The 25,393-nt window shown below is 42.5% G+C and overlaps 1 long non-coding RNA gene across 2 annotated transcripts in view; it reads left to right on the forward strand.

Moving 5' to 3' along the window:
• The first annotated feature begins 3,204 nt into the window (after window positions 1-3,204).
• LOC110197353 (uncharacterized) overlaps window positions 3,205-25,393 on the forward strand; it is a 29,593-nt gene continuing 7,404 nt past the window's right edge. The window contains exons 1-3 of one of the 2 annotated variants that reach the window (XR_002321464.2): window positions 3,205-3,321; window positions 16,983-17,144; window positions 21,259-21,409. This is a non-coding gene — a long non-coding RNA (uncharacterized LOC110197353). Of the gene's footprint in view, window positions 3,322-13,498; window positions 13,839-16,982; window positions 17,145-21,258; window positions 21,410-25,393 lie in introns of those variants that run through there. The other variant, XR_002321463.2, reaches the window with a different exon arrangement.

Genomic DNA, 25,393 nt, shown 5'->3' on the forward strand with positions numbered 1-25,393 from the left:
TATGACAAACAAAACTGAGTTTATCATTTCCCCCCATGAGCTTGCCCCTCCTCCTAACTTCCTTATTTCTGCCAATAGCACCTCCCAGTCACCCAGGCTTGAACCCTCAAAGTCATTCTTGCCTCTTCCCTTTTCCCTACCTCCTACATCCAAGCAATCACCAAGACCTATCAGCCTACTTCCGGAGAGGCTGACGCCTCCTCTCCGCTGCCCCTCCCAAAGCCACAGCCAGCTCAGTTCAGGCTCTTAGTACCTCTCGTTTGTATTATTTCACTAGGCTAACAGGTAATGTGCTCACAGCTTTTAGAAATGGGGGGGGACGGGGGGACGGACCTTATAGAGACCATCAAATGCAAGGCCTGCGGATATAGAGCCCTGAAGAGAAGGAATTAGCTGGACGTCACACCAGGCTCTAGGAAGCCGCGCTGGGATTCAAATTCTGGGTTCTTTCCCTTACCTAAGATACCTTACCTAGTAACAGGTCTCCCTGCCTCGCGTCTTCTCTTTTCCAATCTAATCAGTTAGTCGACAAGCACAGGGTTGGCATTTAATCAGTGTTTATTGACAGCATATAAAGCCTTGATTAAACACTTACTATGTGCCTAGCTGGGAGAGTGGGGAATTTAAAAAGTATGCATAATTGACCTGGACGCCCTTTCTTAAAATAGAGGTTCCAGAACGAGATGATTAATCAGACAAAAGGGACCAAAAGGCCGGGGGGGGGGGGAGGAGGCGGGGGCGGTCTTGCAGGGTGAGAAGACTCCTGAGACACGGTGAGGAAAGAAGTCCAGACAGTCAGAGACCGGGCCCAGAGAGATCCATTACGCCAGATGAGTCTCTCTAAAGCACCAGCTTTCATTAGTTCTCTCCCCTACTCAAAATCCTTCAGGGCTTCCCCATCGCCTCTTGAACTAAATTCCTCCCCTACCTGCCAATCAGATCTTGTAACCTTTTGTTGTAATCTTTCCACCCCCTCCCTTTTATTCACCCTTTGCTTTAGCTAAACTAGGCAGCTACACACCGAGCACCTATCATTGCTCCCATCATTCCCTACCTATACACCTCTGTCTCTTCATCTTATTCATCATTCAATGCTCAGCTTAAATGCCCCCTCCTCCATGAAGCCTTCCCTGATTTCCATCCCCCAGCACCCCCCAAAAAAATAGTATATGCCCTTTTTCTGGACTTCCTTAGCAGATGTTTGTATTTTTCAAGGTCCTCACATTCATCCTCATAGAAGAATGTGTTTACCCTATATATGTTTGTGTTCATATGTCCTGTTTCCCCACTAAACTATAAGCTTCCTCATCTCATTTCACTACCATTTCCAGATTTCACAGCCTCTGCTTCACTCTGGACTTTATCTCTACCTCTCTGCCATTTGGACTCTAGCCCCCCAGAACCACCTTGGACTCCAAAAGATGGACTCTTACTTTATCTTGCCCATATCCAGGCCTTCAGTTCATTTCCTGGCCATCTCCACATGCCACAGTGTGTGAAACATTCCCCCTTTCCAGTATTCTTTTATGTATTTTCTTTTCCTCATAGACTATAAGCTCCTTGAGGGTAGGGATTCTTGTTTCCTTATATTCATATCTCAAGCTCTTAGCACAGTCCCTGGTTAAGTACTAAATCTCTCTCTCTCTCTCTCTCTCTCTCTCTCTCTCTCTCTCTCTCTCTCTCTCTTTCTCTCTCTCTCTCTCTCTTCCTTCCTTCCTTCCCCTCCCCCACATCTATCTATCCAACTGTAACTACACGTCTTTTTCTTTCATCCGTGTACCTTAGAGGAAAGGTGGTACATTACAGCAGGAGAACCAGGGTTGAATCCCAACTCTGATGCCCCCTGTCTTTGTGACTCTGGGCAATTTGGTCTATGTCTCTGATCTGGTTTCATCATCTGTATAAAGGGAATAATAATACTTACACTACCCTCACAGGGTTTCCCAGCTATGTGCTTAGGGAAAGACTGAAGAGGAGGATGCCCTTTCTGGAGTCTGCAGGCCCCCCCCCCATTAAGTCCTCTTCCTAAATGAGTGGTCTTCTACACACACATCCTGGGTCTGCTGTTCTAATAGGGACAGTGTGGCCAGAGCAGGTCTGGATATCTAACAAGTACTCTCCAAGAGACAGGGACCTCTTGCCGGTCCCCTGCAGCATAACGATTGGTCAAAGAGAGAGATGGCCTGTTTCCCTGGAACACTTCCAACTTCGGCAGCTAATGTGACCTAAGGGCTTCAGGCTGCCCGGGCATGCCACCCACCAGCAAGCTTTGCCAAGTCAGTACCCTGCAATAATACCCCAGCTTGCAGTTATCTGGAGGTGGATTTCCTACAGCCCATTTTTAGCCATAATGATACTTTGACTTTTATACAATATTTTTTATCTTCTTTTCAAACTCATCTCATAGCATTTTAACTGGAGGAAAAATGCTTCACTCCCAGAGAAGTTCCAAGACATCTCCTCCTACCATGTGACTCATAGGAGCTCAGGGAATGCAAATTAAAATGCCCTGGGCTGGGAATCAGGACACCTGGATTCAATTACCACCTCTGCCACTAACTCATTTTGTTACCATGCACACGCCTTTTGCCTTTTCTGGGCCTTGGTTTCCCCATCTGTAAAACAAGGTCATTAGACTAATGATCCCAGCCCCCAAATTCTACATTCTAGCTCTGCCAGGCAGCACTGCTTCCCCCCCCCCCCCGGACATTTTATATTCTACCATTCTATCAGGCCTCTTCCTGCCCTTCTAGGTTGTCTACTTCTAAAGGCCCCTCAAAGATCTAACACTCAGTAAAGCTATGACGGAGCTCAGTAGGCTAAGGAAACTGGCCCTTTGTTTTTTAAGCCCTCAATGTCCCCAAATTCTAAATGCCTCATAGAAAGGACATGCTGGTGCTCGGAAGCCCAGGGGATGCTCTGAAACTGTGGGTGTGGCCAAGTCAGGTTTCCAGACCACTGGCCCAGGTTCCTTGCAGTCAAAGCCTGCTGTTGGCAGCTGCGCACATCCCCAGAGGAAGCGCTCCCAAGGCCTCCAGGGGTGTGGGCGACTGTCTAGGCACTGACGAACAAGCAACTCATTTTCCCAGGTTCCAAGCAGGAGCTCAAATACTGAGTCATTGCCTGAGCCACGCCCAGAAAGTCACAATTACCTGCTGCCCTGAGCCCGAGGGTGGGGTGGGGTGGAGGAGGGGGCAGGCCATTCTGAGCTGGATCATGGGATCAAAGACTTGGGAGTTGGAAGGGAGCTCAAGGGTGATTTAGTCCTAAGCCCTAGTTTTACAAGTGAGAAAACTGAGGCCCAGAGAAGACTTGCTCAAGGTCAGACACGTGGTAAATAGCAAAGCTGGGAAGCAGGCCCAAACCCTCTCACTTCAGTCTGCTCTCTCCAATGCATGCTGCTTTCCTGAGAGTCGGGAGCTGGGCTCTCTAGTCCTGGCTCCACCTCTAAAGTGCTGGATGAATTTGGCAAGTGTATGAGACAGGGAATCTGTGGAAAACAGGGTGAATAAAGGCACTCTCTCTCTCCATTCCCTCCCCCTCTCCCTTTCTTTTCCCTTTCTCCTTCCCCTCTGTCCCCTTTTTTCTTTCTCTCTTCCTCTCTCTATCTCCCTCCTCTCTCTCTCTCTCTCTCTCTCTCTCTCTCTCTCTCTCTCTCTCTCTCTCTCTCTCTCTCTCTCTTTCTCTCTCCATTCTCTCCCTCTCTCCCTTCCTTTTCCCTTTCTCCTTCCCCTCTGTCCCCCTTTTTTCTTTCTCTCCTCTATCTCCCTCCTCTCTCTCTCTCCCTCTTTCCCTTTTTCACCTCTCTCTCTCCATTCCCTCCCTCTCTCCCTTCCTTTTCCCTTTCTCCTTCCCCTCTGTCCCCCTTTTCTTTCTCTCCTCTATCTCCCTCCTCTCTCTCTCTCCCTCTTTCCCTTTTTCACCTCTCTCTCTCCATTCCCTCCCTCTCTCCCTTCCTTTTCCCTTTCTCCTTCCCCTCTGTCCCCCTTTTTTCTTTCTCTCCTCTATCTCCCTCCTCTCTCTCTCTCTCTCTCTCTCTCTCTCTCTCTCTCTCTCTCTCTCCTCTTTCTCTTTTTCACCTCTCTCTCCCTCTTTCTCTTTTTCACCTCTCTCTCCCTCTTTCTCTTTTTCACCTCTCTCTCTCTCTCTCTCTCTCTTTGTAACTTCCTATGAAACCTATGACTTTCTAGCTTGCATACCTAAGGGCATCCTGAATAAAAGGAACTGCATTTATAGGCTTCCTTAAGCCTCCCTCTGGATTGAGTCAGTGATGCTGGAGAGATGTCCCTTTAACAGGGATTTTGCTGGAGTTTCCTCTTGGTGCTGGAAACCCAAGATCCTCCATTTAACCTTCCATCACCCTAGCAATATTATGCTTCTGCTCCTGCTGCTCCTGCAATTCAAATCCAGGTCCTCTTCAGGCAACAACAAATCCCTAACCCCTCTCCAGGCTGAGAAGACTGGACTAGATGAGTGATGTAAGACATCTGTGCAGCTGTACCTTATTTTATTGCACATCACTTTATTGCCCTTCACAGATATTGCATTTTTACAAATCGAGGGTTTGTGAAAGCCCCTCGTTGAGCAAGTCTCTGGGCACCATTTTTCCAACAGCATGTGCTCACATCCTGCCTCTGTGTCACATTTTGATAATTCTCGCAGTGTTTCAAACTTTTTCATTATATCTGCTATGATGATCTGTGAACAGAGATTTTTGACGTTACTATTGTAATTGTTTTGGGGTACCACCCACAAACTGCACCCATATAAGATGGCAAACTTAATCCACAAATGTGTGTGTTCTGGCTGCTCTGCTGATCAGCTATCACAGCCTCTATCCTCCTCCTTGGGCCTCCTTATTCCCTGAGACATAATAATATTGAAATTAGGCCAATTAATAACCCTATATTGGCCTCTAAGTGTTAAAGTGAAAGGAAGAGTCCATAGATGGGCAAACTTCATTGTTGTCTTATTTTAAGAAATTGCCACAGCCATCCCAACCTTCAGCAGCCCCCATCCTGATCAGTTAGCAGCCATCAACATTGAGGCAAGACCTTCTACCAGCAAAATGATTATGACTCACTGGAGACTCAGATGATGGTTAGCATTTTTTTTTTTGCAGTAAAGTATTTTTTAATTGAAGTATGCACATTTTTTTTGGATATACTATTGCCCATTTAATAGACTACAGTACACTGTAAACATAACTTTCATATGCACTGGCAAACCAAAAAAATCTGTGTGACTCACTTTATTAAAGCAATACCTGCTTTATTGTGGTGGTCTGGAACTGAACCCACAATATTTCTGAAGCATGCCTGTAGAATGTAAGCTCCCTAAGGACAGGGGCTGTTTAATTTTTGCCTTTGTACCCCCAGTTCACAGCATTGTGCCCGGCAAACTTAAAAGGGATAGGTATTGGAACAGTATTTCATTGCTAGAGGCAACTCCCAGGTGAGGAAACTCACTCTACCAAAGCAGATTAGCATGTTCTCTGCCTGGATTCTGAGAAAAGGTCAACACAGATAACATGTGTCAGAGGTGAGACTTGAACCTGGGTCTTCTTGGCTTCCAAGCTGGTTGGACTTTTCTCTAAAAATGCTCCCAGCTCTGATAGTCTACAGTCCTAAGATTCTTCATTTGAGGGGCTCAGTTGTGGAAGTTAATAATGACATACTATGCTGGTGCTATTGTATAGGGCATTATGCTCCGGGCTCTGGGAGATATAAAACCACACAAGAGCACCTTTACGATCAAGTAAGTCACAGGTCAGTAGGGTGAATAGGATCACACCCTGATGCATGTAAGGCAAATTAGGACATGATGAGGGGTTGGGGGGTACTATGTTATGGCATCTTAGAGCTGAAGGCCCTGACCTCTGAGGCTCTGGGGTTATTTAGTCCAACCTGACCTGATGAACTTAGTGGTCATCTACTTAAAAACTTCCAATAAGGTCTTCTCACTATCTCCCATTCCACTTTGGGGTAGATCTAATTTCTCAGGAGTTTTCCTTGCATTGAGGTGGAATGTGTTTCATGGCAACTTCTATCCATGGCTCCTGATTTTGTCCTCAAAGACCAAATCCGATCCTTCTTCCATGGAACCCTTCAAATATTCAAAAATGGTTATCGTGTCCTCCCAAAATCTTCTATTCTTTATGAGAAAGGGGACAGCATTTATTAAGTACTATTTTGTGCCACACTTTGTGATAAGCACTTTACAAATACGATCTCGTTTGACCTTCACAACAATCCTATAAGGCCGGTGCTATTCCCATTTTACAGTGGAGGAAACTGAGGCAGATAGGGGTTAAGTGACTTGCCTGGGGTCACACAGCTAGTAAGTATATGAGGCCATATTTAAACTCAAGCCTCCCTGACCTCAGGCCCAACACTCTATTCACCTAATTCACCAATTCCACTGAACCATCCCCAGTTCCTTAAGCCATTTTTCACACAGCATGTCTCAAGACCTTTCACCATCTTTGTTGCCCTTTGTCAGGACTATCCTTCCCTGAGTCATCATATCTCATTTAAAAAGATACTAGTTTTTTTTAAAAAAACTTCCACATCACATTGTTCATTCTTGGGTTGGCATCCCTAGGTCTTTTTCAAAATATTATATAACTTGATTACTCTATCATGTACTTGTGAAGTGGTTTTTTTTTCAAACTCAAGTGTAAATTTGTCCATTTATCCCTATTAAATTTCATCTAATTAGATTTATTTAGCCCAGTCTCCTAGCCTGTCAAGATCTCTTTGTATACAAATTCCATCATCCAGCATGTTAGCTATGCCTCCCAGTTTGTTAATATTTTCAAAAATGTTTTTTAATTATGAATTTGACAAATACCAACAAACAAGAAAATTTCTATATACAAAGAAAGACAGAAAAAGAAGATTGTACATGAAATCTCTATTATATGCAACTTATTTTTTAGAAGTAAATAATAACTTTTCACAGTAACACCAATACTTCCCTGCTTGTCTATGTTATCTTTTGAACTTCCTTCCGCTCTGTTCTGTGTATTTTAAAAATATTTCCTTGACATTCTTCTTTTCTTCTGTTTTGGCATCATTATCACTACCTCCTTTCTTCCCATAATTCTCCTCATTACCAAAATAAAAGCCCTTCCTTGTAACAAATAACTATAGTAACAAAATATAATTGGTTGCATCACAAAATGCATGTCTCGATCTTTGTTGCCTGCTAGGCAATCATTTCTTTGCCAAGGGGCAGGAAATATGCTTCATAATCAGTCTTCTGGCTTCATAGCTGGTCATTTGTACCTTTTCACCTGCTGCTGTATCCTGCACATGGATCCTTCTCTCCTCCTCTCCTGCTTTCCAGCTCCCTTATAAATATTACCTTCTCCCACATTAGAATATAAGCTTCTCTGTATGACCCTGGGCAAGTCATTTAATCCCAATTGCCTAAAAAAAAAAAGAATATAAGCTTCTAATAAATTTTTTAAAAGAATGTAATGTCTAATGTAAGTTACAGTGAATAGTCAATAAACATTTATTAAGCAGCCCCAATTTTTTTTCTGTCAAATAAACAAATAATAAAAAGGAAAAAGAACACAAGTTTCTGGAGGATAAGGACCATCTTTTTTGCTTGTTTTTGTGTCCCCAGCACTTGGCACAATACCTGGCACATTGTAAATGCCTTAGTGAATAATCTATCTGTTTGTCTGTCTGTCTGTCTGTCTATTTATCTAGTGACCAGGGTTCAAATCTAGGCTCTGTTACCTAGTACCTGTTTGATGATGGAAAAACCACTTCCTTTCTCTGGACTTCAACCTCTGTATAAAATGAAAGGGTTGGACTAATACTCGATGGGTCTCTAAGGCTCCTTCTTGCCCTAACATTCTCTTGTTCTATGATTCTAAAGTCCTTTCTACCACTTCTAATATTCCATAATGTTCCAGATGTGATACTCTGTGTTCTAGGTCTTCTCTCGTTGCTGTCGTTCAGTTGTGTCCCACTCTTTGTGACCCCATTTGGTTTTTTTTTTCTTTTTGGGGGAAAGATATTGAAGTGAGTTTGCCATTTCCTTCTCCAGCTCATTTTGCAGGTGAAGAAACTGAGGCAAACAGGGTTGAGTGACTTGCCCAGGGTCGAACGGTAAGTTTATGAGGCCAGATTTGAACTCAGATCTTCCTGACTCCAGGCCCAGAACTCTATTCATCACATCACCTAGCTGACCCAGGTCTTATCTTATCTTTCATATAGGTTCTGAAATTCCTTCCAGTTTTGACATTCTTTGATCAATGATCAATTGATCAATTACCTCTGTTTGGGCTTTGAATACTTCGGTGACAGATACAGAAGCTCTAGCTTCACTCTCTCAGGGACAGGCCTATTACATCACACCTCTCCAGTTCTCTGCTATCCCAAAGGGGTTGATGTATCTCTTTTTCTACTCTTTTCAGCTTCAGCTTTAGCTATGCTTTGTCCATTTATAACGGGGCCAGTTCCAATAAACCATTCAATACTAGGTAGCTTTTACAAAGAGATATTTACTTCAAAGACATGGCCAGGACAAAATACAAACCTGTCAAAACCTGAGGACGTAATTCCCTGCCCACCCCCCTCAATCCCCACACATACATCTCAATCTTATGGCGGGGAAGAGATTAGGTTCAAAACTTAGGTCAGGCCGTACATAGCAGTGGTCCCACTAAGTTCACATCCAAAGGCAGCATCTCTGTGAGCTTCTGCTGGGCTGGAGTCCTGGCCCTGTGCTCCTCAGGGCATCAATACCAGCCTAGCTGCAATATTCTACCTGGATTCCTAGACTCCAAGATACCTATGCAGGAGACTCCATCCCCTGTACCCAGAAAGAAAAAAGAATAAACAAAAAGGCTAAGAACACTGTTTTTAGGGGAACCATATGGCCTTAGGGAGAGAGGAGGCAAGAAGGCCCTCTTTCCTAACCACATGGTCTCATATACCATGATCAAGAATCACTTTGCTCCCTCAGACTCTAATATAGCAAAGAAAGACAGCAAGAACTGTGGCAGGCCCTTTTGAACACACTATTTGGGCAAGGGAAAAAGATTCTAAGCCAACTGGAACCTGTTACAGATATTCCATACGTGCACGTCTCTCACACGTCATCCTGGTTTCCCTGGAAGGAGTTCCCTTTCATCTTCCAACTTAGCATACTGATGAAGTCTATACATATGCCCAATTCTCATTACACTGTTCTAGCAGAGACATCCAATGGTGCACGCTGGTTCCAATCTACCATGTCGGTACTCTGAGGCTTGCTTCTGGTTAGGTGATGGCCCAGCCCTGGGAGGATGTGGCATTTTGGCATGACATGACAAGCCTGAGTAGTCCTTTAGGCCTCTCCCCACTCCAAAAAACTTAAGAGAAGAGCAGTTTCTGGCCTGGCCTCTTGCTTTAACCACCATTTAGCAGGTTAAGGAACTGTCTCTAGGCCCCCAGTGAAGGGAGGTGGGGTGTTGGGTGGCACCCTTTCCCTCCAGCTCAACACTGCTTCTGCAAGGAGTATGGACTGAATTAAGCAGGCTTGAACCTGGCCCTGTAGGCTTCCTTTTCTGTTTTGTGTTTCCTTTCTGAGTAGTTGATTGAAATTCATTCTCAGGGCACATGTGTTTAGACTTGGAGGAGTCCTTGTGAAGTGGCATGGTCCAGAGTAAGGGATTTGTTCTGTGAAGTTTGGATTCAGCTGAAGGGCAGCACTTGAGGACCTAGAGGGCCACAGGTGGCCTTGAGGCCACAGGTTTGCCATCCCCGGTCCAGAGGCTCTGTGGATCACTTTGGGTTGGAGCTGGTTGGAAGCAAGGGTAGTCCCTGTGGAAGAGAACAGCGAAGATGGGCCCAAGTCTAGGTGCTGTGCTGGCAAACATGTCCTGAAAATTACTTGGACAGTGAAAAGCTGAAGGGAAATGTAAAATGCCTAATTAGCAGCCCTACAAACTACTTTTTGTTCTGATGAGGTTTAAGGATCAGCCTCCCAACAGATTGTAACAGTAGTTATAAGTTAAGTTACTTAATCCCATTTAAGTCATTCTTTCCATTAATGCATGCTGTGAGTCCTGTATGTTGCGTGTAGGAATAAATTACCTGTACCGTACCTGATTGATATTCATATTTACTAAGTACCTTTTTCTTTCCCCTTTTTTGGGGAATCCCTGGACTTGAGCCAACATCTAAGCTTCAAATAATTTATCCCCAGGATTCCAGGGAAGGGTTTTAATGAGCTGATGAGTGTGAGAAAGGGGAGCCTAATGACTCTGTTTAGGAGCAGACTCCCCCAGGCCTGAACCTGGTCCAACCAAATACCTAGATCCAGAGTAGAGGGGCCCCATGAATGGAGAAGGGAGTGCTGAAGCCCCTCAGCCCTGTGGGACCAGCAGAGTTTCTCTGAAGTTAGACTCTGAATTTATAAGTTGGTTGTGGGGGCAGAGGGCCAAGAGTCCCCATATAAGCAGAAGGTTGTAGAAGATGCCCACCCAAGGTCTGGAGATGTCAGTTTCCAAGCTGGACACAGAAGGAATTTCTTACTGGATGGAACCTCCCAGAAGTGAGATGCTGGAAAGGAACAGGAAGGTAATTCTCCCTTCAGAAGGAAATCCTAATATTTCAGAAGGAAATCTTAATATTATTGGGAAATAGGGTTTATAGATCGACACAAAAAGACCGTTTCAGATACTGAAAGAAGCAACATCAGCTGGTTCAACTACCTTACTTTATCAAGAGGCAATATGGCAGAGAAATAGGAACTGGTCACAGAGGCAAAGGACCTGAAGTCAATGCTCTTCCACTTGCTATACGGCCTTGTCACCTATGCTACCTCTCTAAGCCTCGGCTGTCAGATCGGTAGAATGAGAGTAACAATGTTCTGCTGTTGTTCAGTCATGTCCCTATTTGGGTTTTCTTCATGACCCTATTTGGGTTTTCTTGGCAAAGATACTGGCGCAGTTTGCCATTTCCTTCTCCAGCTCATTTTGTAGATAAAGAAACTGAGGCAAACAGGGTCAAGTGACTTGCCCAGGGTCACAGAGCTACTAAGTGTCTGAGGTCACATTGGAACGCAGGTCTTCCTGACTCTAGGTCCGCTGCTCTATCCACTGTGCCACCTACCTACCCTGAGAGTAATAATAATTGAACCATTTGCTGTATAAATTACTATGAGGAAAGCTACAAAGTGCTATGTATATTAAATAGTTATGATTATCACTATAAGGTTAGATGTAGTTGGTGGCTGCATTAATACATAGAAATGCTGCTCAAAGCTAAGAACAGAGGAGGGCCCAGGTGGCACCACCAGCAGCACACCTGGGGTTGGAGGAGGCATGGTCCAGGACTGCCGAGGCTGGGTAATCTACCTTCTAGTCTCCAAGAGGAGCCTTGGGTTAATATTCTATCTATCTTCCACCTTTCAAATATCTCTAGTCTAGCAGTACAAGTCTGGCTTCAGAACAAAAGGCACTCTCTGGTCTCTCTCCAGGGGGAAGGTAGCCCTTAGCTGAACTCCATAGCTTAGCCTCTTCCTACCAGAGACTCATTACACAAAAGACCATCATAGGCAGCAAATAATGAGTAAAACCATTTATCCTAGAAAAACATTAAACAGAAATTGGAGAAGTTTTTACTGTGTGACAGAGAAGTCATATGGTATAGGTCAATCAATCTACCAGTATTTATTGGGTACCTGACATACAAAACTGAAACAGTCTCTGTCACACAAACTTCATGTTCTATTGGGGAGAAAAATATATATATATATAATATACATACACATACACATATACATATATACATATACAATATAACATATACATATACACAATATATTATATGTGTATGCTGTGTATATTTTATATACATATATGTATATTATATGTATATTGTGAGATATAGGTATACATACACACACATACACACATACAGGCCTGAGGCTCTATCTACTGAGCCACCTACTTGCCTAGATATATAGATGGGCCTAGAGCCAAGAAGAAGATTCTTCTTCCTGAGTTTGAATCTGGCCTTAGATACTTACTAGCTATGTGACCTTGGGCAAGTCACTTAAGCCTGTTTGTCTCAGTTTCCTCCTCTGTAAAACGAGCTGGAGAAGGAAATGGCAAACCATTCCAGTATCTTTGCCAAGAAAACCCCAAATGGGGTCAAAAAGAGTTGGACATGCTTAAAAACACACACACACACACATATACATATACATACACATGCACGTGTACATATATACATGTTTAGGTACATATATAACATGTAAGTATACATGAAATAGCTACAAGGTGGTTTTGTGGGAAAGGGACTAGTAACTATGATCAGGAAAAACTTTGTAAAAGCTGGTAACTGAACTGAGTCTTGAGGGAACTAGATTCTTCGAGACAGAGTTGAGGAGAAAGAACATTGCAGTCAGAGGAGAGAGCCAGCAGAAGCTCTAATACATAGGTAGGAGATGGGTGATCGTGTCTGAGTAAGAAGGCCCGTTTGAAAGGAATATGGCGTTCCTGGGGAAAAGTAGGTTGGGGTAAGTCTGTGAAGGTCTCCCAAAAAAGAGGGATTTATATTTGATCCTGGAAGTAATAGGGGGCTCTATGGGAGTGTGGGAGGTGGGAGTGGGTGATATGGTCAGACTTGTGCTTTAATTAAGTTCCTTGGCAGTGATTTAGAGTATGAACTGGAATGTGGAAAGACTTGAATCAGGGAGACCAATTAGGACTCAATTGTAAGCATGTAGGCAAGTGATGATGAGGGCCCGAGGTTATCTCCAATTTATCCTGTCTATATCTTGTTTGTATATGGTTATGTGCTTTCTCCCCCATTAGATGATGAGTGGCCTGAGAGCTGGAACTGTTTTTGCCTTTCTTTGTACCCCCAGAGCTTAGCACAGTGCCTGGCACACAATAGGCACTTAATAAATGTTTGTTAACCTGATTTGAACTCGGGTGGTGACTGTATGAGTGAAGAGGGGGACAGATGGAAGAGATGCTATGGAGGTAGATTTGGCAACTGAGTCGGTATCTTTGCCAAGAAAACCCTAAATGGAATCATGAAGAGCGGACACAGCTGAACAACAAATTGTGTGGACTTGGAGGGTGATGCCTGGGAAAACCCTGACATGGAGAACCTTTTTGGTAACTATGGAGCAATGAAACATTGCTTATCTGTTCTGGGTTTAACAGTAATGTGAATTCTGATTTCTCACTCTGCGGCACAGGTGAGTCACTTCACACCAGGGGACCCTGCAGGAATCACTGAGAGGCTAGAATGAGTAACTGAAGAAGGTAAGTCAACAACCACTGAGAGCAGAAGATAGAAGCTGAGTCCAGAAGAGACAAGCAGAGTGATCTGAATCAGAAGAGAGAAGCAGCTGCTTCAAGCTGAATCCAGCCAAGACCAATTTTGCAACTGCTGCTGGGAACTGATCTGACTGGAAGAACCCTTTGTTGTTTGAAGATCTGGTGGGGAAAAGGAAAGAGCTAGGCTGCTCTGCCCTTAATTGCTAATTGCTACCTATGGCTTAAGTGGGTATAAACCCTGGGTATAAGCCCAGGAAGGAAACCTGAATTACACTGAAGATGCCAGACTAAATGGAATTGTTTTGCTAAGTTAATGCTGCTCAGAGTCCAATAGACCTCAATAGCTCTGCAGACTCCAGTCTGAGGGTCTTCTTTCTTCTTTCATTATAAGAGCTTCACACTGTGTCAAGTGAGCTTGGGGTAGCAGCCAGCAGAGAAGTGGTTTCTCCCAGAAAGAGAATGGAGAAGTCCAGAAAAAGAATATCCTCATCTAGCAGGTGGCACCTGGTAAAGACTATTCCCTAAGGAGATGAAGGAGGTAAGGCCTGCAGTCCACAGTTGTGAGCTGTCCCAAGCAAAGTTTCCTTACTTATTCATATGCGTCCTTTTTAGGTTTCTCTAAGTCTGTGCCTACTCTTCTCCTACAGACCCTGTGTGCATTAAGGGGAGAATGTGATTCAGGTTTTTTAAATTTAGAATTTTATTCTCCTTCCCTTACATGTAAAAACAATTTTAACATTCTATTTTTTTTCAAATTTTGAGTTCCAAATTCTCTACCTTCCTCCCTTTCCTCCTCCCCCCCCCAACACCTTGAAAAGGCAAGCAATTTGACATAGGTTATACATGTGTAGTTATGCAAAACACATTTCCATGTAGCTCATGCTGTGAAAGAAAGCACAGACCAAAAAAAAATTAAGACAGTAAAGAAAAAGCATCTTCAATCTTTCATCATAAGTCCTTCAGAATTGTCTTGGATCGTTGTATTGCTGAGAATGGCCAAATTATTCACAGTAGATCATCATACAATATTGCTTTAACTGTGTACCATGTTCTCCTGGTTCTGCTCATTTCACTTTGCATTAGTTCATATAAGTCTTTCCAGGTTTTTCTGAGAATGTCTTGCTCATGTGACTCCGTTTTATGTGTGGACTGTTTTGTTATGATTACTCTTACTTTTGCCTTCTTGTTTAGTAAATACGTAATGATTAAGAATTAATGGTATTTTCTCAGTTGATTTTTTTTTTAATGGGAAGCATAATGGTTGGGGCTTAGGAGCTACAGTTGTGAGTAGTAGATGTCTAGCTTCTCCATACCAGGGTTACCCCTAGGACCCTGAGAATGAGTAAGTAGCAGCAGTATGGAAACCTCCTGCCACGCCAAACCCATCAGCATGAGTACAGTGGGGTGAGCAAGCCTGCCTCCAATCTAGAGAGGAAGAAGAGTTGGGGAAGGGGGTGATGCCATACCCATACTACACTGGCAGGTTGGGCCAGTTTCCCAGAAAGGGCAGATGATCGTATTAAGCTGTTGGCACCTGGGTAACCCTGAGCCCCCCTGGCCTAAGTCATCTGACCTGGCAGCCCTGGGGGTACTAGCTCTCCCATTGGGCCATGCAATTTGGGGTCTCATAGCATAGAGGTTGAGTGACATGCAATGGGACGGAGAGAGCAGAGATAACTCTTAGCTGCTAATTATAACTCCAGCTCCATAGCTTAAGGCATTTAAAATCAAGGCAGTTTTCCAATTCTTTTTATTATTGCTGTTGCTCCAGACCTGTGATTTAATTGGCAAAAAGAACTCCCAGTAAGAAACCCCCTCTACCAATCCAGACCCACAACTCTTTTGTGATTTATAATGTTGAAGACCTGCCTGGATCACTGAGAGTTTAAATTACCTGTTCAGGATCATTCAGTCAGTAGTATGTCAGAAGTGGAACTAGAACCCCAAACTTCCTGACTATTAGTTGGTTTTCTGTGTTGCCTTTCCAGTCATCTAATTCTTAAACACATATGTAAGAGGGCTTTGCACACTGTAAAGCATTATATAAATACTAGCTATTATTATTAGTGTAGGAGATCTATCTACGGGAAACTCTCTTCACCAGCGCAGTTTTAGCAACTTTGCGGTCTCTAGTCTTAAGAGAGTTGATTAAGGCACTAAGGTTAATTGACTTGCCCATGGACACATAATTAATATGTATCATAGACAGGACTTGAACTCATGTTGACTTCCAGCCTGGCCCTCTATCTACCATGTCAGGCTAAGGCTTGAGCAATCAAATTATCATTGCTTAATAGGAAGCAACATAGTACAGTGGAAAGAACTCTGGGTTTGGAGTCAGAACCTGTTTGAATCACAGGTCTGCCACACTCTACCTGTGTGACCTTGGACAAAAAGGTGTTGGGTTTTTTTCTCTAAGCCTCAATTTTCCCATCTGTAAAATGAAGAGGCTGGAGCAGATGGACTCTAAGGTCTCTTCACAGAGCCCTAGATTGCTAGAAAGCCTCCTTAATGAAGTCCATGGTCTTTTGAATTTGCTTTCCCTAACCACCCAAAGTGCATACAAATGCCAATGACGGCATGCAGTCAGAGGAGATAGCCCATCCCTTCAGTGCCTTGATACATGTATCTCAGCACTGCAGAATTACCAGTAAGGTTCAGGATTAACTAGGCAGAGCCTGACTGGCTGGATCACAGTTGGGAAATTAGCACTTTCGGTTTTCCCGAGTGACTTGCTTTCGTAAGAGTCCATCCTTTAACCACAAATGCTATCTTGGTGTTGCCATATGACTGTGGATCATGGAACACCATGATTTCAGAAATTAGAATTGTAGGTGACCAAAGGGAAATGGAAACCAAAAGGAATGGTAAGGATAAGCAAGATACAAGCACGTTTCCAACAATGACTTGCATTTGAGATATTAAGACAAGGACTTGTCCAGAAGAAAAGGTGTGTTGGTCATATAACAAGGATGAAGAAGAGCAGATGACTACTCTATATATTGCATTAGCATCCACAAAATAGTCAAAAGGAAGGCCTCCATCACATTGGATACAGTGTCTAGAGAAGTTAGAGAAAAATATAGATAAGCATCATTCAGGATAAGAAAATATATAGATGGGTTGTAATCTATTAATGGAGGGAATATGAAAATAGATTAACCAGTCAAAGTATCAAATCAGTGAGATAAGTTACTAAACACTTTCCCACCCATTTTTCTTCATTTGATCCTGTGAGAAAGTAATAATCAGATTTCATGGATGAACCCGGGGGTTAAAGAGGATAAGTGTGTAGTGAAGAGGTCCCATGGAGCATGTGCTCTGGCACCTTGGGGATGAATTGGCTTTTGCTGAAGGACAAGAGCTTCCTTTTGCTAAGATAAGTAGCAATGCCTATGTTAGCAGCCCCATTCCTTGTTGTTGTTTGTCCTTCATCCTTCATTTTCAAAGAGCACCAATGACTTCAGGAGGGTGATTTGCAAGTGAATTGGATTTAAGTGAGGCAGGGCAGTATAAAGTCGTCAGCCTCACTCTCTTCTCCAGAGTCAAGTCCAGTGGCAAGACATAGGTCAGCCTGGGGTTTGTATAAAAGAAAATTATTAACAGAAAGTTATGGAGGATGGATTGTTTTACAGGGATCTCCCCGCTATGGTTACAAGAGCTGTGCTCTTCTCTCCTTTAGGCAGGTACTCTGTCTTGGAATAGATCAGCTGGCTCTAGCTCCCAGTCTCCCTTGGACTTTCAGCAAGGACATAATGGTGGAGATATTTCTCTGCACTCTGCACCCAGCAGTAAGGGGGTTTACAACAAGAGCACGTGGCATTGTGAACATATGGTTATCTAGGTAAGTCTGAAACCGGACCTCAAGTCCCTGGCTGGCTCTTTTGTTTGGTGTTTCTTTCCTTGAGCCTATTTTCCAGCTCTGGCAGCAATTTTGTGAGTTTGAGAAATCAGGAGTTCCCAAGTAGAGGCTGGGAGCCCAGCAGGAGATGCTTCCATATCACCTCTCAGGACAAGACTACCATTACCAACGGAGCTCCGGTGTCCACTGGGCAGAGGTCATAGTCCAGAGCTCAGAGAGAGAACACAAGTTTGCTTATCCTTGTATTCAGATGCATTGTTAGACCCAGGAACTGCCCTTCACACAATACATTTTAAAGCCATCTCTCCATGCTGGAGCAGGGATTAATGTTGGTGCTCCCCTACCCAGATAAGGGACAGGCTTTTAAAACAATGAGCTTGATCTCATCCTGATTAGTGATGGAAGAGAAGTACATACACATGTAATAAAGAGATATACATACTCACTGAGAAACATACATAACTAAATATACAGAAATACCTAGAAGATATACTCAAATACAAAAATATGCCCACAGACAAATAGATATTATTACACTCACATAGAGACCCCCCCCACCCTCATAAACATAAAAATGGAAAAACACAAAGATATATACTCACACATACACACACAGATAAGTGATCTTTTCTTTCTAAATACTCTCTCCTTCCTTGCCTTGTCCAAGATGCTACTCCCTTCTGACTCTCCTCCTACTTGGCTGAACATTCCTTCTTAGTCAGCTTTTCTGATTTACCCTCCTCCTCCCACTCCCTAAGGATGGATGTCTTCTGAGCCCTTTTCTCTTCCTCTGTGCTTCCTTGGCAAATTCATCTGCTCTCATGAGGTCAACTATTATCTCCATACAGATGGTTCCCAAAGCTCTGTCTCCAAGGCTAATGTCTCTCCCAAACTCCAGTTCCACCAGCAGGTGCAGCAGTTCATCAGCTGCCTGCCCACTGGACCTTTCCACCTGGATGCACTAGCAGAATCTTAAATTCGAAGTGTCAAAAATTGAATGCATTATCCTTTCCCTAACTGATGGCTTCACCATCTTCCTACTTACACTGATTCGAAGCTTCAGACCCATCTTTGAGGGTCCATCCTTTTTTTGCCCCCTTATATCTACTCATGTGTTGACTTTACCTCCAGAATTCTATCTTTTCTACTCATACTATTACCATTCTCATCACTTCCTATGTAGACCACTGAAATAGTTAGCCTAGCTGGTCTCTTTGCTTCCAGGCTTTCCCTTCTCTAGACTGGCCTTTGGAGAGATGCCAAAATAATCTTCTTAATGCACAAGTCTCAGTCTCCTGCTCAAAAATTTGCAGCAATTCCATATTTCCCAATGGATAAAATGCAAAAAAAAAAGGCTTGAATTTTAATACTCTTTACATCCTGATTCCAATCTGCCTTTCAAATCTTATTGTGCAATATTCCTTTTCACATGAGGCAGCTAGGTGGCGCAGTGGATAGAGCACCAGCCCTTAAGTCAGGAGTACCTGAGTTCAAATCCAGTCTCAGACCAAACACTTGACACTTGCTAGCTGTGTGACCCTGGGCAAGTCACTTAACCCCAACTGCCTAAAAAAAAAATTTTTTTAAATAGTCCCCCTTTCACAAACTAGACAACTGATTGTTCCCTAACCTCTGCCCTCCCCTATGTGCAATGGCATCCCTCCCCATCTCTTTATTCTGCGTCTGGTTTCCATGGGCAAAGCTTGTAAGAGAGGGAGAAGGGAGAAGGATTGAGCAAATAAGAAGCTGAATAATGAGAAAGAAATCATGAAGGTGATTTTGAGAGGTTTGGACTCATGAAGAAGGCCAGAGGTTAAATTTGGAGAAGAAATTTGGAAAAATTGGGTAGAACTTGAGAATAATCTGTGGAAGGGCAAATTGAGTGGAAGGAAAAAGGATTAATCAATTTTAAATTAATGAAGGATTCAATAAGAAGGAAGAAAAGGACTAAGAAGTCAGGCCCTGAAGAAGGAAAAAGAGAAGGGAGTTAGCTGGGAAGACAAGGTAAGTAATATAAATACACAGAATAAATGGATAAAGAAAACAAAATGGTTAAACAAATAGGAGGTTAGGGAGAAAGGAGAAGGAAGTAGGGTGAGGCTATAAAGTTACTAAGAGTCAATAAAAGGTATAAAGGTCTTAACAGGTGCTTAGAAAGTGAGGTATAAACACCCACGAGTAGTTCAAAAACAAGGCTGGGAAGCTCATTCAGAAAGGAAGGCAGGAAGAAATCTCCAGGGACAGCTGGATGTGCCATGTTTACATTTCTGTTGCAGACAGACAAGAGGCTTGCTATTTATATATCAGCAGTGGTCTAGTCTCCCTCCTAGAAAAGAAAGGATGGGACTCAAGGAATAGCGCTACTCAATCTCTGTTATCAGGCACAACAAAGCATTCCTTTAAAACAAACAACAGCAAAAAATTTACTCAGGAGCCTGAGGAAGAGGGAAAATCGTTTTGAAATGGCAGAAGGGAAATCTGACCCTTACGAGGAGGTTGGAGGGTAAGAATGTCACACAGCAGAGGAAGGAAAGGAAAGGGGAAACTGTAACCTTGGAGAGCAAAAACTAATTTGCGGCTCTTCCTGGAGAGGAGAGGGCTGGGTGTGTTAGGGATGAAGAGGCTTCCTAAGAATAATAAAGGAAAGGCAAGGAAGCTACCAGGTAAGAGATCATTCAATAAGAAACAGAGGAAGAAGGGAGTAGTGAAGCAGTTACTGGTTTGGCCTGATAAGAGAAGACTTTTGCCTGATAATAGAGAACCTCCCAAGACCTGAATACTCGACTACTCCCTACTTCTGGTGATTCACATGGCTACAAAGAGTAGTGCCAGAAGGAACCCAGGAAATATTGCCACATATTACAAAGTGTTGGGCAAGAAACTGAAGACATAAAAGGTATAGTTTATGTTTTCCTCACTGCAGTTAATTGAAGGGAAGATGTTCTGGGCTGGGCCTGACTCAGGCCAGTCAGTTCCCTGGTAGTTTATGTTTTATGCTAGAATAAAATGAGACACTTGTAGATCATTCAGCAATTAACAAAAGCAGATTTACTTAGATACAGCAGGAGAAGCACATTTAACAAGGACAGTGGAGAGAAAGGGGAAGCTCAGACAAGCATTATGAAGGAGCTGCAACTCAGTGCCAAGCACTACGATGAGTACTTTACAAATATTATCTCACTGAGATCACCCTGAGCAGCCTTGCCTAACCTGCCCGTCGCAGTCTTCGAGGCACCAGGCATCAGAAAGCAGCTGGCTATTTCGTCTTTGGGCAATCCGGAAGTACTGTCAACAACCAGAGCGCTTGGTTCTCTGAGCCAACCAAGCCTCAAGGATGATTTTAATACCTTTTGTGGAAAAACTAGTCTGCCATGCATAGGGGACAGGGGCAAGGACATTGCTCCCACCACACAAGCGTGACGAATGAAAAGCCCAAGTGACAGAATTTCTGGGCAGTTAATAATCAATTTATTAATTAGGCTAGCAAATAACCAATAAATTGGTGGTCAGTGGTCTCTCTCAGTCGTCAAGAGGAAACCATAGAGATCCCTGAATGCTTAAATACCTTTGGAAAAGGCGGTGCCTCTGACAGGTGAAAATCAGCCCTGATTGGTGAACAATTAATGAGGGGGTGGACCTACTAATGAGGAGGTGGGCTAAACGTCTTTAGCTCCTCCTGCTGAGAATGTGACTTGATCATGAGGCTCAGCTGCCTCTAGAAATCTGGACAAAGCAATCCATCTCTACCCAGACTGCTCTGGTTGGTTTTCTCTTTCATTAGTTGGGTCACCCTAAATTCTAATGGAGGGTTCCAAGAACAGTGGCTCATCTCCTTGGAGCAGAAACCCACCTAGACTGGATTCTGTTTACACTTTAAACAGAAGTAAGGTCTTCTAGTTGGGTGGGGTCCTGCCCAAGATGGAGGACTATGAAACTGGAGGATTTGGGCAATCACATCTATCAGCAATGTCCCTCACAGACTGACTGAATGACCTGCAAGGGCTGGTCCCTGAATAAGGAAATAGAAAGAAAAACCCAATCCTAACTTAATAATTGCTTATTAATATAATAGAAAAATAATCATTTCTCTCACCAGGAATTCAGAAGAGAAAAACTGATGTGAGAAGTAAACAGCTAGCTGGCTGAGAAGGTGGTGTCCGAAAATGAGATTTGGATTTCTGGACTATGACTGAAAATATAGGAGTGACATTCCCGACCAGGAAATAGAGAGCATCTATAAAAGAATGGTAAGAATGTCTTGCAAATGTAACCAAAAAGTTTTTTATTTTTTATTTTTTAAGGATAGGGGAGGGAGAAAACTGCCCATTTATATCCACCAAATTAGTTACAATTGAAAGTAGCTATGAGGGGCGGCTAGGTGGCACAGTGGATAGAGCACCACCCCTGAAGTCAGGAGCACCTGAGTTCAAATCCAGCCTCAGACCAAACACTTGACACTAGCTGTGTGACCCTGGGCAAGTCACTTAACCCCAATTGCCTTAAAAAAAAAAAGTAGCTATGGTGAGGGAAGAAGAATAGCAGTTAGGAAACCTAGAAGTTTGAAGGAAGCAAAAAAGTAAGAAAAGAGCTAGTAGTAAAAGCCATGAGAATTTGTAAAACACTTAAATTTCTTTATGAGCCAAATAGGAACTCAGATATTATCACTGAGGCTTTAGGACTTCAAATAGAATGTTGGGAGGAAGTCAGGCTGGCATTTGGAGGCGACTTGATGTGAAGTTACCTCTCCCTCTGGAAACAGAGAGATGTCATGTGAGAGAAGTTATTCAAATGTTAGCTTGAGAGAAACTGAGGAAGACAGACAGGAAATAGGTGAGGACATCTTTCTTGAAGTAGCTATTTTCACCTTTCTCTTATGAAGAGGATTTCAGAGACTTTATGTAATATCTTGAGAGACAGTGCAAAAGTAACCCTCAATGTGGCTCGAAGTTAAATTTGTGATATTACTGAGGCAAGTAGGTGTCCAGCACATAGCAAGCTCTTAATAAATGCTTGCTGCCTTCCCCCTTTCCTCATGTCTTCCCCTTCCCATAGTCTTGAATGTCTAAACACTAATGCCCAAAGTTTAGACGAGCAAAAAGAATTATAAGTCCTGACACAAGGAGTCAAAGTTGATCTCATAGTTATTACTGAAGTTTGGTAGCTCTAGAATATTACTAGACCATGATTTTCACATTTTTATTCAAATGAAATGAGAAAGAGAAAACAGATCATGGGATACTGCTGTACATTAAGAAGTATATTGTATATACTTCTTTGTAGATTTTCCCCCTCACGATGCAAAATCAAGGAACCAAAAGGAAGAAACATCAATGATAGAAAGCATTTGGACAGATCTCAATGAAGAAAGAAATCAAAGCTTATCTGACATTGTAGTATAATACAGACCACTTGGACAGAAAAAGGAAACAAGCAAGGAATCCTGGGAACAAAGCACAAACATGATATAGTAGTCATGGGGGACTTCAGTTATCCAGACATAATCTAAGCTTTCTCTCTGCCAAAAGCTACTAGTAATACGTAACTTTTTTTTTTTTGGCTAGGCAATGGGGGTAAGTGACTTGCCCAGGGTCACACAGCTAGTGTTATGTGTCTAAGGCCAGATTTTAACTCAAGTCCTCCTGAATCCAGGGCCAGTGCTATATCCACTGCACCACCTAGCTGCCCAAGTATATAACTTCTTGACTTGCCAAAATGATAATTCCCTTCTTCAAAAGGTAGAGAAACCAGCAAGGAAAAATTCTATATTGAACCTAATTCTCAGCAATTGAAAGGACATCATTAATTTAAAAAAAAAAAAAGATGAGAACCTTCAGGGAAAGTAATCACTTTACTTCCTCCTAGAGTTTGTGATAGAGGAAAAGAAGAAAACCAGGCATAGAGTCTGACATGCACCCTAGATTTTGGGGAAGTGGATTTCCAAGGGTTAAAATTAAAGATATGACAGGATTCCCATGTACTAAAATTCTATGGAGAAAATCAGCCTAAGAAAGAGTGAGAAACTCTCAAGAATCAAATTGTGAAGACACAAACTGAAAGGATTCTGAAGAGGAGGAAAAATGTAAATTATAGCATAGGCCAATGTGAATATGCAAGGAACTTATCGACCATATTAGATTTTAAAGATATTTTCGGAAGAGGAGGTAACAGAAGATTTACACAAAAAAGGGTGACATTATTGTAAGAATGTCCAGAGTGACAGAGTTCAGAATGAGCCTTGAGGTTGGATAGGAAAGCTAGGGACAATAAAAAGGATTATGGTATTTTGCATTTCTTTAGAGGCAATTGGGGTTAAGTGACTTGCCCAGGGTTACACAGGTAGTAAGTGTCTGAGGCTGGATTTGAACTGGGGTCCTCCTGACTCCAGGGCTGGTGCTCTATCCACTGTGCCACTTAAGTGCCCCATTTTTTTTTAACTTAACCCTTATTTCAAAGATCTCTGTCACAGTGACTAAGAAGACTGTCTCTTTATGAGCCAAATAGGAACTCAGATATTAGCACAAGCTTTAGGATTTCAGATAGAATGTTGGGAGAAAGTCAGGCTGGCGTCAGAAAGTCAGGAGGTGTCTTGATGTGAAGTCACCTCTCCCTCTGGAAACAGAGAGATGTCATGTGAGAGAAGTTATTAAAATATTAGCTTGAGAGAAACTGAGGAAGACAGAGAGGAAATAGGTGAAGAGATCTTTCTTGAAGTGTCTGTTTTCACCTCTTATGAAAAGGATTTCAGAGACTTTAATATCTTGAGAGACAGTGAAAGAGTAATCTTAAATGTGGAGAGAAGTTAAATTTGTGACATTACTGAGGCGAGCAGGTGGCAAAATGGTTAGAGAATTGGATTTGCAGTGAGGAAAGAGCTGAGTTCAAATCTTGCCCTCAGACACTCACTAGCTATAGTCATTTGCTCTCTCTCAGCCTCAGTTTCCTCATCTGTAAATTGGGGATAAAATAATAGCAGCTACATCACAGGGTCCTTGTGAGGATAAAAGGGAATATATGTAAAATTGTCTGCAAGCCTTAAAGTATTTTATAAATCCAGTTGTTATTACAGAGGCAATGAGGTGATGTAGTGTATAAGAGAACTGAGCCAGGAATCAGGAAGACCTTAGTTCAAATATGACCTCAGACAGGTACTAGCTATATCATCCTGGGCAAGTTCCTGTTTGCCTCAATTTCCCCATATGTAAAATGGGGCTAATAATAACATTTACCTCCCAGGGTTATTGTGAAAATTAAATGAGATAATAATTATAAAACATTTAGCACAGTACCTGGCACATACTATTATATAAATATTATTATTATTATCATCATCATCATCACAGGGTTTTGAAGTGATTTTAGCAATGACATTGGTCATTGTCAAAATATTATAAATTATAAATATGTTTATTCAGTTTGTTAATAAATTATATATTTTGTTATTTTAGTATTTATTTAAACATAAATAAGAAACATTACTAATGGGAAAGGAATTTTCTCTTATTCACTGAATAATTAATATTTAATGAACTGGAGTGAGGGCTCAAGCTAAATCAGTTAATTAATGACAAGAGATTACAGACTTATTAATGAGAAATAAATTATTCAGTATACCCCTGGATTATTATAGAGTGCAAGATTAATAAATTAAATATGCAGCAGCAAGTCGAGTGCAGACTGAGACTGGGTGACTACGAGTGAATGTGGTTAGACCCCAGAACCTCATTCACATCTGTTACATGTGGGGGTCACGTGGAATGTGTTCTCTTTGCACCTGTTACATTTAGCTATATTGGGAGAAAGAGGAGGATCAAAGAACAGACGGGCTGCTTGGGATGGCTGGGATGATCAGAGGCAGAATGGTGTTGTGGAAAAAATGCTTAAGTTGGAGGCCTGATTCCTTGGTGTTACCAGACCTGATTTGGAATCTCAGCTCTGATGCTAACTGCCTGTGTACCCTTGGGAAGTCATTTAATCTCCCTCGGCCTTAGCTTCATCCTCTCCAAAAAGAGAGAACTGGATATCCTATGATAATTGACAACAGAAAGAAAGCAAACCCAAACAATTATTCTTTTTCTTTCATTTTCTCTTCTTTTGCATTGGAAATGATGGAAAAGTGAATGGACATATCAGATAAATTAGGAGATGGTAAGCAAGTACCTACCTACCCCTTGATGAATTCCAGTCACCTGAGTCAGATGAATTCAGGGCATAAGTCTGGAAAGAACTGGCAG

This window comes from Phascolarctos cinereus, unplaced genomic scaffold (genome assembly GCF_003287225.1).
Source record: "Phascolarctos cinereus isolate Bilbo 61053 unplaced genomic scaffold, phaCin_HiC Scaffold_2;HRSCAF=192, whole genome shotgun sequence".
In the NCBI taxonomy this organism is placed as follows: Eukaryota; Metazoa; Chordata; class Mammalia; order Diprotodontia; family Phascolarctidae; genus Phascolarctos; species Phascolarctos cinereus.